Source organism: Oncorhynchus kisutch, linkage group LG3 (assembly GCF_002021735.2).
Source record: "Oncorhynchus kisutch isolate 150728-3 linkage group LG3, Okis_V2, whole genome shotgun sequence".
NCBI classification, from domain to species: Eukaryota; Metazoa; Chordata; class Actinopteri; order Salmoniformes; family Salmonidae; genus Oncorhynchus; species Oncorhynchus kisutch.
This window is the reverse complement of record NC_034176.2, coordinates 49,396,027-49,409,582: the sequence shown is the minus strand read 5'-3', so window position 1 is coordinate 49,409,582 and position 13,556 is coordinate 49,396,027.

Below are 13,556 nucleotides of genomic sequence, written 5' to 3'. Positions count from 1 at the left end.
AATACACTAGGGATAATGAGGAAGATGGGCGACACCTGGAGGGGGGTGGAGACGAGCACAAAGACAAGTGAAACAGACAAGGTGTGACGATCATCTTATTTGCTGTCTGAGAAAAAATAGCTTTTTATAAACATATTTAATGCAATTCTACATAATTTTACATGACTGGAGATAAGCAGAATCATTTTTAAAACCACAACAGAGCATGACAATAAATGAGCGCATGTTGCAGCACTGGAGACGTGTTGATTTCTATTGTTAAAAAGAGGATAGTCTAAGTTTGGAACAGAGCTAAAGTTGTCTATCAACTTTAAAAATTGAACACAACAGAACCAGTTACAACTGAAGTATCTGATCATCAATGAATTCGAGAAAAAGCCATTCTTTGTTTAATAAAGCAACCACAAATCATCAGGTATGCACTTGTATCTTTGTTTAAGTTGGGAAACTATAATTTTCTAATTTAGTATTTTTTATTCTATGATATTGTTGTTACAAAATAGATTTGAGTTTACTGTGATTAGGGCATGGGAATATAAGAGCATATGCTAAGCTAAATTAACAAACTAGGCATGCATAGCTCACCACATGATCCTCAAAACCTAAGACTGGCCGAACCTGTTTCTAAAAGTGAATTCAAAAGCACTGTATAGCCTAATAAGGCATTTTTTGTTTAATGATTATTTAATTCTAAGTAATAACGTTTTAACATTTTATTTTATACATCCTAAATGCTACATTTATAGGCATGTTGTTGAAGTGCTGTTGTTGATGTGTTGCTGAAATGCTGAGCGTTCCTGCCAGCCTGTAGCGTGTCACAAATGCTTCACAATTGATTTATTAAATGGCAGGCTATAGCCTGGAATAATAATAATGTAGCCAATATAATTAATAATAATAATAATATAGCCAATATAATTGCTTTCATTCCTTAAGCCACCTGTTTTGCTCCTGACTGATTTAGAGTTAGTATGTTGTTTAATAACCTGTTGAAATGTGGAATGTCAATTGACAGTGACAGAATCATTACTTCCCAAGCAAAGTAAATGTTTTGCCTCCTCATCTATATAAGGTTGTAGCTCAGCCTCTGAATGTCATAGAGACAAACCAAATGTATCCCATATGCATCGATTCTTTCCCTGGCATTTCACAGCTTATTTCTAGCATTGCGGACTAAAGAGTTGTTGTAGTTCGCTTTAATTAATCAGGTCCATTAAAATGTTTTCACAATCTTAAGTTAACAAAGGGTAGGCCTATGCCTTTAGCCATTTTCTTTAACAAAAGCCACAATACCCACACATACCCCCTCAATTCGAGCCCTGGTTTTAACTAAACACACCAAGCTCTTCACTGACAGATATTTAAGGAGTGAATGATGACAAAATCTATGGATAGTTGACTATAATTTTGTCTGTAAAACAGTAGGGCTACCTCTTATTTCTTGAATAGGAATAAATAGGCTCCAACACAAAGCCCTCTTGTTGTTAGTAGCCTGAAGTCAAATTAAAATGAAGACTGTTTCAATGAATTAGGTCTTCTCAAATTAGCCTACTTTCAGCACCCATGCGCTGTCCATCTCTGCGACTGTCGCTTCATAGTAATGTATGTAAATTACAGAAATATGGCTGATTGTGAGGTCAATAACTCTGATAAATAGCTTCATTATGGGCAACGAAACAGTTTTTATTCAAATCAATTATAGCAATAGCAAGCTTACCTCCGGTCCTACTTCTTATCTTCACTCTCTCCCTTTCAAGCTGAATAACAAATGTGGTTTTTACTGACAATTGAGATGTACAAACTCTGGCATAAGGGGACGACAAGTGTATAAGAAGCAATCCGTAATTTCGATTAAGACATTAATGAGCAAGCAACGTGGTACGTAATCACTAGAACTATTTGTTCAGCACTTTTGAAATGTACAGCGACATAATTCAGAACATGGGCCATTCTAACAGTGTAAAAGTTAGAACCATAGGATAAATAAATGGGGCATATAAACAGACAATGAAAGCTCTTACAATATTCGACGATGACATTTCTGTAAAACAGGTTATAGGCTAACAGTAGGCGAAATTAAGAGATGAAAATAGATTATTAGGGTGAGGCACATTGAACGCTGCTTAGGTCTTTTGCGTGTCAAAAAAGATACACGTCATATAACATTATTTGACGCGTTAAATAAGGTTTGAATTTGACACGTCAAATAACACAATTCTATTATAGAATGTTGTCTGTGCTGAATTTGCACGTGCAAGCCAAGCGCCACCAATATTATCAGTAGCACTGTCAAAGCTGTACAAAAAAAGCACAAGCACACAACCGGCCACGAACGATGTGTTTACAATACCTCGTTGGTGAAAATAGACCAAATTATTAGGGTGAGGCACATGCGATACTAACAGCTTACTATACAATATACATTTAGTATTACTTTCTTAGCTACAGTATACATGTATCCCTTGCATATTACATAATTTATGCAGCAGCATACAATACATTTTTGGACTCACTTTGTCAAGCCCCTCTCAGTCTATTGCAGACAGTCTTGAGCACTGATGGAGGGATTATGCATTCCTGGTGTAACTCGGGCAGTTGTTGTTGCCATCCTGTACCTGTCCCGCAGGTGTGATGTTCGGATGTACCGATCCTGTGCAGGTGTTGTTACACGTGGTCTGCCACTGCAAGGACAATCTTCTGTCTGTCCTGTTAAGGCACGTTCATGCAGATGAACAGGGACCCTGGCCATCTTTCTTTTGGTGTTTTTCAGAGTCAGTAGAAAGGCCTTTTTAGTGTTCTAGATTTTCGTAACTATGACCTTAATTGTCCACCGTCTGTAAGCTGTTAGTGTCTTAATGCAACCGCTAAGTCAGATTTAAAAATGCTTTATGGCGAAAAAACACTTTGCGATTATGTTAGGTCAGCTCCTAGCCACAGAACCCCATACAGCCCGAACAAGGAGGTGTCACCAAAGTCAGAAATAGCATTAAAATGAATCACTTACCTTTGATGATCTTCATCTGGTGGCACTCCCAGGTCTCCATGTTAGACAATAAATGTTCGTTTTGTTCGATAATGTCCCTCTTTATGACCAAAAACCTCCTTTTTATTTGCGTGTTTTGTCCAGTAATCTGAATGCAAAAGTTAGAGTTAGTAGAAACATGCCAAACGATGTTAAAAATCAATCCTCTGGTTGTTTTTGTCATAAATAATAAATAATATTTCAACCGGACAAAAGCTTCGTCAATAGGAAAGGAGAAACAAGAAAGGCGCATTCACGATCAGATGCATGGCTGATGAATGGAAATTTCCACTGGCCACTGATTGAAAGTGGTGTATCTCCCTTACTTTTCAGAGTGAAAGCCTGAAACAATGCCTAAAACTGGTCACATGTTGAGGAAGCTATAGAACTCGTGAACTGGGTCCTATGTCTTTGTATGGTGGTTAGGCTTTCAATGGAAAAACAGCCTTTCAAAATAATAGTACTTCCTGGTTGGATTTTCCTCTGGTTTTTGCCTGCCATATCAGTTATTTTATACTCACAGACATTATTTTAACAGTTTTGGAAACTTTAGAGTGTTTTCTATCCATATCTACTAATTATATGCATATCCTATCTTCTGGACCTGAGTAGCAGGCAGTTTAATTTGGACACACTTTTCATCCAAAATTCAGAATGCTGCCCCCTACCCTAGTGAAGTTAACATCTCATAAGGTGCCTTGTTAAGGCTGCTGCGCATTTTCATGAGAACAAGGGGCAAGCATTCCACCCAGCAAATTTTTTTGTGGAATGGCAGGCATTTGCAAGCCCCCATTTGATCATTTGATTAGCCCTCTCTGTAATCTTGTTACTCTGCCGGTGATAGAGGGACACAAACTTCTGGTCAACACCCATCAATTTGGCCACTTGGGCAACCACATCTCCTGTGAAATGGGTGCCATTGTCTTCAGACAAAACCAAACCTGGGTAGGATTTCTCTGACTAGCAATTTTTCAACTGTTCGCGTATCACAGGAAATGCTTCCACCCACCTGGTGAATCTGTCAATTATCACCAGGCAGTATCTCTTTCTTTCTTTTCGCTCTACCATGTCTATGAAATCCATAGCAAGGTGGACAAAAAGTCATTTTGGTGTGGGGAACTTCGCTGGTTGCAGTGGAGTTCCCTTGTCAATGTTATATAATAAACATGTCGCACAACGGTAAATTAACAGTTTTTTTGTGGGGGGGGTTTTACCCCTTTTTCTCCCCAATTTCATGGTATCCAATTGTTAGTGGCTACTATCTTGTCTCATCGCTACAACTCCCGTACGGGCTCGGAAGAGACGAAGGTTGAAAGTCATGTGTCCTCCGATACACAACCCAACCAAGCCGCACTGCTTCTTAACACAGCACGCATCCAACCGGGAAGCCAGCCGCACCAGTGTGTCGGAGGAAACACCATGCACCTGGCAACCTTGGTTAGCGCGCACTCCGCCCGGCCCGCCTCAGGAGTCGCTGGTGCGCGATAAGACAAGGATACCCCTACCAGCTAAGCCCTCCCTAACGACGCTAGGCCAATTGTGCGTCGCCTCACGGACCTCCCGGAAGAAGCCAATCGGCAAACAGTAAAGATCATAGTGGAGGGTAAAAATGGTTTACCTGTCAAAACATGTAACCATAATCCAGACTTAGGGCAAAGACCATTCATTGTGTAACAATGAGCATTTGGATTGCAATCAGAGGAAGATCGTCAAAAGTAAACTATTTATTTTATTGCAGTTTGTGATTTTGTTACGCCTGTGCTGGTTGAAATAGTTGTTTTTTAATGGGGCTCTATCCTCAGATTATAGCATCGTATTCTTTCGCAGTAAATGCTTCTTTAAATCTGCTCATTGTTACACAATGAATGGTCTTTGGTTTGATAAAATCCTTTTTTATAGCCTAACGCAAAACATTTTGTGAACCGCTTGTGTCGTGAATTCCGTCTCATTCCATTTTCGGCGACACATTCGATGTAAATACACACACTAAACGTGACTTTTCCAGTCATGTTTGGTTTCATTGCAATCAACTGGTTTGTTTGTAACACAACCAAACCTGATGGGTTATTTCGCAGGACGTATTGACTGAAAGAAACCGATTTGAAGACAACAAGTAATGACATCATTGTGCACCAATGATATGACCGCTGTTTCGTTGATTGACTGTATTTTAACCCAATGACCACTGATCGTCTTGAAATCTAGCTGGGTAGATAGGCAATGAGCTGAGGTAAACGGAAATATGTAATGTTTATGTGTTGGAAGACCAACCCATGTAGTAAACTCCGGCGTAAAGAGGTTCATTCGCCATTGAAGATTCATACCGGAAGGAGCCACGCATGTTACGCATCTTCAGCTGTTTATATATCAATCAGTATGGCGACTAAGTCGGGGAAAGCTAAATCTAAGTCTAGATATACAGATGTACACACAATTTTAGAAGAAATTGATCGGGAAAGTGAGACAGAGATTGTTGGAGGACGATTCATTTAGCAATTCCCAAATGGAGGAATATTTTTTTAACGGAGAGGATATTGTTTTGGACTGGTAAGTTCTTCTCACGCTAATGCCGTTGTTTGAAATTAATAATATAAAATATTATTTGTGAAATGAAATAGCCTATTTGAGGCTGTTGAGGGGAGGGCAGGCCCACAACAATGGCCAAAGTGAAATGGAGACAGTAGATACAGCTGGTCTGTCATAATATAATAGAGACAGTAGATCTAGCTTAAATGTCATAATACAATGATAATGAAGCTGGTTCATCCAGCTCCTGCCACAAGTGGTGTTCATCTGCCCAAATGTATTTCTGCAGGCATGATGTGCCTCAGGGCCAAAAGGGAACAGCATGGAGGCGTCGCTGTGTTCTTTGCAAAATGAAGTCCCCCATCACCTGCACCATATGCTTGGTGACCCTCTGCTTTAAAGCGGAAAGAGACTGCCATCATCAGCACAATATTGTGTAGAGGACTGAGGGTCTTCCAAATATTGAAAGTGTTATTTTGTATGTGTATATATATATGTGTATATATATTTTTTTTGTTGGGGGGGGGGGGGGGGTGTTAGAATACCATTTTGGTATTTTGTATATAGTTATTCCATTCAAAATGCATAACTTCACTTATTTGGCCACTGGGCTCCATTTGGGCTACTTGTGTGGGACACCTGGGTGACTTCATGATAAATGTCATGTAGCACACAAGTACTGTTGCCCTCTTATGTTTTTCACTGAAATTGTCCCCATCATCCTGTTTGTTTTGTCTTGTTCATTTTAAAGATGATGATACAACAATAAAAATGAAAAACATGTTTTTTTCATTGTATTATCTAAACCAGATCTATTGTGTTATATTCTCCTACATTCAATTCACATTTACACAAATTTCAGAGTGTTTTCTTTCAAATGAAACCAAGAATATGCAAATCAGTTAGATTTGGGTATGTCTTCAGGCGGAAATTGAAAAAAGTAGGGGGGTAGCTGTAAGAGGTTAATTAAGGAGAAGTTTATCTATAATTCCATACTTAACACTTGTATCATTTATCAATGTTTATGATGAGTATTTCTGTTATTTGATGTGGCTCTGCACTTTCACCGGATGTTTGTTTGAGACAATGCATTTCTGACCATAACGCGCCAATGTAAACTGAGATTTTTGGATATAAATATGAACTTTATCGAACAAAACATACATGTATTGTGTAACATGAAGTCCTATGAGTGTCATCTGATGAAGATCAGCAAAGGTTAGTGATTAATATTATCTCTATTTCTGCTTTTTGTGACTTCTCTCTTTGGCTGGAAAAATGGCTGTGTTTTTCTGTGACTAGGTGCGGACCTAACATAATCGCATGGTATGCTTTCGCCGTAAAGCCTTTTTGAAATCGGACACTGTGGTGGGATTAACAACAAGCTTATCTATAATATGGTGTATAATACTTGTATGTTTGGGGAATTTTAATTGACGAGTATTTCTGTTCTTTGAATTTGGCGCCCTGCACTTTCACTGGCTGTTGTCAAATCGATCCCGTTAACGAGATTTCAGCGTAAGAAGTTGTTAACAGTGTATGGGAGTTTATTTCGAAATGTATTACCAGTGTGTAGGAAATCTCATAAGCATTTGTAGTTTTACTGGTTAGGAGTAAATCAAGTCCCGTACAATGCTTTAATCTTAAATTTATCAAATGATCCATAAAGGGACCACTCTGAACATTTCTCCGAATACTTTTTACACCACTTACATACTTGTGGGTGTGCAAGTTGAATATTATTATTTTTTCTATTGTTACTTCATCAGATCTCTAGTAAACCATTATACTCAATATTATGCTACTTTATCTCTAGTAATGCATTGTACATTTGCATTACATAACAAATTCCTCCTCTACATCAGTGTTCCATTCATACAGCGGTTTAAATATTCACTCTAGTGTTCTATTTAACAGCATATTCAGGAATAGTACTTTTTTTTCATATCTCCACACAGAATCCCTTTATAATGTTATGAATCTTTAGGTTTTGACATCCACATCACGAGCAACGAATACAGCGCAGCAGCCTGAGAGGTACACAATGGCTTTTCCTGTCAGTGCTCACTACCTGTATATTGACGGGCGGTGGTGGACGTCATATGTATCTTCAACGATTCCAGTGGTTCTCAGACCACATAGATGCTTCTCTTATAAATGCCTACAGACAAATGTCAGTAGGGCCTCTCTGGCCTCACTCCAACCTTCTCCTAAGACTACCCAGTGGTTCTCAGACCACGTAGACACTTCTCGTAGACGCTTCACTTATAAATGCTTACAGACATCCAGGTGAAGCTGGTTGAGATAATGCCAAGAGTGTGCAAAGCTGTCATCAAGGCAAAGGGTGGCTACTTTGAAGAATCTAAAATCTAAATATATTTTTATTTGTTTAACACTTTTTTTGGTTACTACATGATTCCATATGTGTTATTTCATAGTTTTGATGTCTTCACTATTATTGTATAATGTAGAGAATAGTAAAAATAATGAAAAACTTTGGAATGAGTAGGTGTGTCCAAACTTTGGTACATCAAGCACAAGTTTTCCAGGTATTAAATGCCATTCCATTCACTACATTCCGGAGATTATTATGAGCCGTTCTCCCCTTAGCAGCCTTCTGTGGTACCAACTTGGGCGATACTTGGTTTGGTTGGCGCTGAGGGTTTGTCCTAGTTGTTTGTGTCTTGCCTGTCCACCGGAACCATCCCGGTTAGCCTTTGGGCTCAGGGACTGCGCCTAACCCCACAAAGATCGGGACTCTGTGTATGTTTCGCTCCAGCGGACTTGCAGTTCTCCCGGGAGAGTGAGTCATGTGTTGCTAGGTTCACCACACTTATCTCTCACAGTGCGCAGCCATCTTGCCTAGAGTCTTGTGTGTTCCATGGTGAATGAGCTATTCAGTAGCTAGCTTAACGAGAGCAGGCCACTACAGGACTAAGCACACTCCTTACATCTTGCCAACACCCCCACATATAGTAGAATAAACTATAACGTGGAGTGAGTTTTAGCTGACCCACACATATAAGCTAAGATTGAGCTAACGGTGGGGAGGCACCTCTCACTCAGAAACAGGCTGCCTCACTGCCTGAGAGTCTACAGCAGCAGGTCACAGTGAAATAAATATGTGCAATTAATTGTCTGGCGGCCGCAGTGCAATTTAGAAGTATCCCAAAAGCATGCAACCAATACATTTTCACCCACGACATTGTTTTGAAAGTAGCATAATTTTCAGGAAAACCACAGACATGGTAACCCTACGTGGCACCAACTCGCTTAACGAACGTTCTATTCCCAGCCCATTATTCTGCGTCACAATGCCAGCTTCAGTATTGTTATCAATTAAATTTACTCTCGTAAACCTTGAAGGATTACCACAGGTAATTTAATATTAACACGGTTAAGGCTACTTTGCTGAGCGATATCACTGTTCGCCTGGGTACACGTTGTGGTGACCCACGGTGCAAGAGATGGCTGGCGCCCATCCATCAACAAAAAAAACATCCATATTCTTCTCAGAATCTTTTTTAAAACCTAAACAAAACTGGTGTCCCTGTCCTCTTTTTCAAGAGGTTGCGAATTTCAACCACCAGAAGATATTTTATTCTGATGAAATAATATTTTTTATTTTGGTTGTTCCTAAATGGGTGCTGTTCATTCGTGGGCAAAAAATATATCAAAATTATTGTATTGAAACATTGAATTTGGCATTACTGCTATTAGCCAATAGAAACACATTGAATAACAGATAGTCCCAAAACAAATCAAACGGAGGTTTGTTCTGAACTGTCTGTCATTCATTGGAGAGATAAGAAAGATCAAGAAACTCTTGAAAAAAAATGTTTAAAAAAAAAACGGATATATCCCCTTATTTTAGGAACTAAACTATTTTCATATATACTTCCATTCATTTTTTAAACTGGTACCGGGGACCTTCATACGAGTCTTGTGGGGCCGGTGGGCGTCCTAGAACAAAATAAAGAACACCATCGTATTCGTTGATAGGCCAAATTGTTCGGACGCTACAGATGATTTTCGGGATGTCTCATGATCTGACAAACAACGCTCTAGTTCTGCCACCTTTCACCACAGATGTGGAAGGGCTATATTGGCGGATGCGGTGGATCAAGACACAGCCATGCAAAAAAAACATATCTCTAGCTTATTAAGGTAAATACATATTATTTCTCAGCTGCCTCCAATGTCTTTATGGTCTGCTGTTTAATAATAACTTTTAATTGCTAAATATTTCCAATAGATGAAAACATAAGACCATGAATCATAAATTATAGGCTACAAGCAGCAATATGATTGACATAAAATTGCATGCAACCAAATACAAATTTTTGACAATCATGGGACATATAGTATTTTATGTCAATCATATTGCTCCTCCTAGCTTATAATTTATGCTTCGTGGTCTGATGCTGCCATCTATTGGAAATATATACCATATTCGCCCTGTGTTGGTTTTGGGAGAGCAGCTATTGAACAGGTGCCAAATAATTACTAGTGAGATGTGCTAACCTCAACCCTACTATGCATGCATTTAGAAGCATCCTAATATCTCATTTGACAGTGCAAGTGAACAGCCTCAGAATACAAAAAGAGTGCACTGAAAGGTATACAATCAAGACAACAGTAATGACACAACCACCTCATTCTCTCATTACCAGCAAATCTTCTGCAAGAGGTCCAAACAGTTGTTGGTTAAGATCTACGAGCCCTACACCACTTCCGGCAGTCTTATCCAGGTAGCTGTACACCACAGACGGGACTAGACCATTCCCCCTAAGCACTCTGCTTCCACAGTCCACCATGCCAAACAGCACTGCCGTTGTACCGAAGCTGGATAAAGGACCATCAAATATATGGGTATTTTTGATCAATCCTCAAAATGTGTCTGCCTTTATGGATTCACAGAAGATATTTACTGTATATTAAAAGGTATAGGACTCTCTAGCATCAAACAGATGTTAGACATTCAGATATATCCAAATAATGTTTGTCAAAATCTAAAATACAGGGGAGTGTACAATATTTAATGCTAACTAAAAAAGAGAGCTGGGTATTCAACAAGAATGTTATATGGTAAAAATAACATACAAAAAAATACAGTATGAACAGTGTAGCACAGTTCAATGTGTTGCACGTATAGTAAAGTGCAGAGAACTTGTTTGTGGGTGTAAGGGGTTGAGTATGTGTGTGTATGTGTCCCACATCTGTTGCTGGGGGCTAATGATGTTAGGGACAATATAGGATGATTCACAATAACTGTTTGTTGAAACAATAATTACTCGTCAAAAATGACATTTTTGTAATTGCAAAAGGTAACAATCTTTTGCATTAACTGCCTAAATTATTACGCATATTGTTAATTATGGAAATGAAGATATACAGTACCAGTCAAGTTGACAGTACTCATTCAAGGGTTTTTCTTTATTTTCACTATTTTCTATATTGTACAGTAGAATAATAGTGAAGACATCAAAACTATGAAATAACACATATGGAATCATGTAGTAACCAAAAAAGGTGCTAAACAAATCAAAATATATTTTAGATTCTTCAAAGTAGCCACCCGTTGTCTTGATGACAGCTTTGCACACTCTTGGCATTCTCTCAACCAGTTTCAAGAGAAATGCTTTTCCAACAGTCTTGAAGGAGTTCCCACATATGCTGAGCACTTGTTGGCTGGTGTTCCTTCACACTGCGGTCCAACTCATCCCAAACCATATCAACTGGATTGAGGTCGGGTGACTGTGGAGGCCAGGTCATCTGATGCAGCACCGTCACTCTCCTTCTTGGTCATTGTCCTGCTCAAAAACAAATGATAGTCCCACTAAGCGCAAATCAGATGGGATGGCGTATCGCTGCAGAATGCTGTGGTGGCCATGCTGGTTAAGTGTGCCTTGAATTCTAAATAAATCACAGACAGCAAATCACAACCACACCACCTTCTCCATGTTGTCACCAACAAATCACTACCACACCACACCACCTCCTCCATGCTTCACAGTGGAAATCACACATGCAGAGATCATACTCTGCATCTCACAAATACACAGCGGTTGGAACCAGAAATCTCAAATTTGGACTCATTAGACAAAAGGACAGATTTCCACCAGTCTAATTTCCATTGCTTGTGTTTCCTGGCCCAAACAAGTCTCTTATTCTTATTGTTGTCCTTTGGTAATGGTTCCTTTGCAACAATTCGACCATGAAGGCCTGATTCATGCAGTCTCCTCTGAACAGTTGATGTTGAGATGTGTCTGTTACTTGAACTCTGTTAAGCATTAATTTGATCTGCAATTTATGAGGTGCAGTTAACTCTAATTAACCTATTCTTTGCAGCAGAGGTAACTCTGGGCCTTCCTTTCCTGTGGTGGACCTCATGAGAGCCAGTTTCATCATATCGCTTGATGGTTTTTGCAACTGCAATTGAAGAAAGTTTTAAAGTTCTTGGACTTGGTCTTTTACCAAATAGGGCTATCTTCTGTATACCACCAATACCTTGTCACAACACAACTGATTGGCTCAAACGCATTAAGAAGGAAATAAATTCCACAAATTAACTTTTAACATGGCACACCTGTTAATTGAAATGCATTCCAGGTGACTACCTCATGAGGCTGGTTGAGAGAATGCCAAGAGGCTGCAAAGCTGTCACCAAGTCAAAGTGTGTTCTAATTTGAAGAATCTCAATTATAAAATATATTTTGATTTGTTGAACACTCCATGTGTGTTATTTCATAGTTTTGATGTCTTCACTATTATTCTACAATGTAGAAAATTGTGAAAATGACAAAAAAAACTAGAATGAGTAGGTGTTTCTAAACCTTTGATTGGTACTGTATATATATATATATATATAATTTTTTTTTATAGCTATATATAACGCAAATCAAGGTGAGGGCGATGGAAATACTTTTGGCGATTGATCTGCACCTGTTCTGTGTGCTCTTTTCGAATGATGGGTCCTGGTCTATCGGGGGCCCTGGGGTCCCGGAGGATGGGTGTGGTCTGCCGGTCACTGAGATGACAACCCAACTTGGGATGGGGAGGGGTTTTAGCGGGTGGAATAGTGGGGAACAATTGGAGGTTTACTTAGCAGCAATGCAAATGATCATGGTACAGCTATATAGGCAATCACTATGGTACTTTTTAATGGTGAGTTTACAAACATATGTTATCATAAATAGATTTGAAATTTGTATTGCATTACAGTACTGTAAATGGTGAACAAAGCCAGTTATAATTGTAATGGCTTAGCAGATAAGAAAAGAATCAGTATTTACCTGGCTAAACGAGAAGGAATATAATATCTATTGTTTACTGGAAACTCATTCAGCAATTTTAGATGAAGTTGTGTAGAAAAAGGACTGGAGGGTGAAATATATTTCTCCCATGGGGTGATGATATTAAGAAACAGTAATTTTGATCCCAATGTGCAAATTGTCCAAACAGATTCTCAAGGTAGAGGATGATTTTAAATATGTTTTTGGGCCATAAACAGATATGGCTCCATAATCTATAAGGTCCAAATAATGATGATCCACACTTCTTTGAAAATCTATGTAATAATTGATTAAGCAATACAAGACTATTATTATGGTGGGAGATTATAATACAGTTTTAAATATCTCTATGGACCTTAAAGTAAATCACACTACAAACTATTACCCTCATGCACTTAACAAAATCACAAATATAGATATATTGGAACTAGTGGGTATATGGAGGCTTAAATATCCTGACCTAGTGAGATATACATGGCAGAGGCTCAATCAATCTAGTTGTCTTGACTACCTTCTTATGTCATTCTCTCTGGCACCAAAGGTTTTAAAAAAGTGTTGATGAGACAGAATACGGTTGGACCATCAATTTATTTTTATTTTTTACATTTTAGTCACTTAGCAGACGCTATTATTTAGAGCGACTTACAGTTAATGCATTCTAAGGTAGCTAGGTGGGACAACCACATATAACAGGCATAGAAAGTACATTATTC